We start from the raw sequence: 3202 nt of genomic DNA on the forward strand, positions 1-3202 counted from the left end.
GCTTCCTGCAGCTGACCAACTTTTTGGAGATGCAGATTTCATTTTCCAACAGGACTTGGCACCTGCACACAGTGCCAAAGCTACCAGTACCTGGTTGAAGGACCATGGTATCCCTGTTCTTAATTGGCCAGCAAACTCTCCTGACCTTAACCCCATAGAAAATCTATGGGGTATTGTGAAGAAGAAGAAGATGCAATACACCAGACCCAACAATTCAGAAGAGCTAAAAGCCACTATTAGAGCAACCTGGGCTATCATAACACCTGAGCAGTGCCACAGACTGATCGACTCCATGCCACGCCGCATTGCTGCAGTAATACAGGCCGAAGGAGGCCCAACTAAATACTGAGTGCTGTACATGCTCATACTTTTCATGTTCATACTTTTCAGTTGGCCAACATTTCTATAAATCCTTTGTTTTTATTGGTCTTCAGTAATATTCTAATTTTCTGATATGATGAATTTGAGATTTTCATTTGTTGTCATTTGTAATCATCAAAATTAAACAAAATAAACATCTGAAATATATGAGTTTGTATGTAATGTATGAATATAATATACAAGTTTCACTTTTTAAATGGAATTACTGAAATCAATCTACTTTTTCATGATATTCTAATTTTATGACCAGCACCTGTAATCTAGTGATTTTTCACTTTTCCTCCCTGAGCAGAGAGCACACAGAGTGGTTGGATTAGTAATTTTACAGAGAGTAGTCTAAAATATAATAACATTAACTATGTGGAGACATCTCAGTACACCAATGATTCTGAAAGCTGTGCTGTCTGGACTTTCTACCCTAAAAGGGTAACCCTGAGCTGAGTGGTCAGACCTGCAGAGCTCCATCATCAGCTTCTTGGTTTTCCTTATGTTGATGTAATGGTTCTGCTGGTACTAGTCTGTATCGATCATCTGAATGTGTGAACCAGCGGGATATACGCCGGTTCTCGGCTTTATAAAAGCCTCCATATGACTGAATGTGACAGTGTGAGGCCAAAAAAAAAAGAGATGGAAAAAAAACATGTTTTCTTCTATAATCACACTATTTATTATCACACTGTATTATTTTAAACCGCATCATACTGTATTTATCATCACAGCATTTTCACACCATATTATAATAGCATTCATTATCATACTGTATTTATCATCTCACCAACTGGTCTTTGTTTAATTAATGCTTTTAGCGCCAACGTTTTGAAGTAATATCTGTGTCCTCTGGTGATCCAAGAATCCGCCTTAAATCAGACATTAATAGCTCACTGGGAGCAGCAGAAATATTGTGAGTAACTCAGGTTTCATCGCGGTAAATCTTTTTCATTTTGGTGTCTGCATTGATTACAGGACCAGAAGGAATGGGAAACAGAGCCAGTCGGGCTTCTCAGTGCATACCGCCATCTACATATTGTTTGCATACAATTCATCATGTGTCAAGTTATGATTCATGAGATGCACAAATATCCCCACCTGCCTCAAGCTTCTCTGTGGAGCGTGCGTTTGAAAGAGATCCCATAAAGTCGATCAGAATAAGTTGGATAATAGAGTCTGTGGACATCCTCTGCTGCAGCCGTATTTTAAACTAAATGTGCTTTAACATTGATGGAAACTTAAAACAGTGACATGGATAATAAAATGTTTCCATCATTGGGTTTTAATAACACGCTATATGAAATTTAATTATGATGTTGAGATGATTTATATGCTTCTGAGAGGCTAATACTTGGGAGCAGTTTTATAAAATATGAATATCAGAGCAGTACAATGTTATATCTGAAACTTCTTTTTTGTCTTTTACTTTAGAATCAATTTAAATCTCCTGAAGGTCCAAAAAAAATCTTTCTCACAAAACTTAAACACTTTTCCCATCTCTTTAAATGAAGCTCATAAAACAAGGATCTTATATTCCATATATTCACAGATGAGTGCTAATAATCTACATTTATGATGCATCATATACCAAAATGGGAAAATATAAAGAGTCATAAAAGAATAAAGATTGGGAGGAATTTCAGGAAATGCCTTTTATTCAGTAGGTTCTGAGAGGATGTTTCATTTATGTTCTGATATTCAGCCATATCCATTATATGCACTCAAATATAAGACATATAGCCTAAGCCTGATATTTCCCTGAATGGTGTAAAATTCAAGTTTTTGTTTATCTCCATGTGACATTAAACTAGATAAAATATTTACTGTAATTTAGTTGAAGACTTTTTTTTTTACTTAAAATTCAGTAGTTGACATTTACTAAGATTTTTCTTTTAAATGTTTTGTAAAGCCTTAATAATGATCTGTTTGCTTTGTTGCTTTATATTTTTTTTTATAATAACTCCATATAAAATCCTTAAAACTGATGCATAACCACATTAGCTGCATTGAAAAACCTTCTGGCCTTTTTCTCAGTGTTGTATCTAATAGTTCAGCCGTAAATTCAGCTCCCTCCACATCATATGGGACATTTTAATGTTTCTTTGGTTGAGACTGCTTTGTTTGCTGCCTTCAGAGGTTTTCTGTGATAATTTGGTCACACTAGTCTCTGATGTAAATAATAACAAACTTCTGATCTCATCTAATCTGATTTGCAGGTTGGTCCATGTGGACAAGGAGCTGGATCAGCTGTAGCTGAATTGCTGGGATCTAAGAGGTTCTGTTCACAAGAATCCCTCTAGGTGCGACTCCTGAAAGGCTTAGCCCTCTCAGGGCGGATAATTCAGGAGAATCACCTCCTTCCTGCTTCGTTTACAGTATTTTAAGGCCAGGTTATTTCATTAACAACAAAGTCTTCAAGGGCCAAGTCAATTAACCGTCCTCTAGATTCTTGAATTGTGTGTTGGTGTCCTGATGTCCTGTGACTCTCCACAGTTTCAGACACTCATCAATAGGCAATTTTTCTTTCTAGCACTATCACCTGTCTGGCAGACGAAGACCAATAGGAATCCATTATATTGAGCTTCATCCTGATTGTAGTTGGACAGTTAGGCTCAGTGTCCTGATGAGGACCATTGAAACACAGAGATACAGCCTGGACTGTCGAAAAAACAGAGAAGAGAGGGGTGAAAGTACTGCAGAGATATTCTGGGATGGCTGTTTCCTCTAGGAGTTCATACTTTCATTTCCCTTTCTAGACAACTCAGGAATGTTGAGGTTGGAATCATGAATAGGTTTATGTCTGATGCTTTATTTTCTTAATCTAAGACTGAAA

The sequence above is a fragment of the Cyprinodon tularosa genome, unplaced genomic scaffold (assembly GCF_016077235.1).
Source record: "Cyprinodon tularosa strain WSP-4 unplaced genomic scaffold, ASM1607723v1 ctg474, whole genome shotgun sequence".
Taxonomy (NCBI): Eukaryota; Metazoa; Chordata; class Actinopteri; order Cyprinodontiformes; family Cyprinodontidae; genus Cyprinodon; species Cyprinodon tularosa.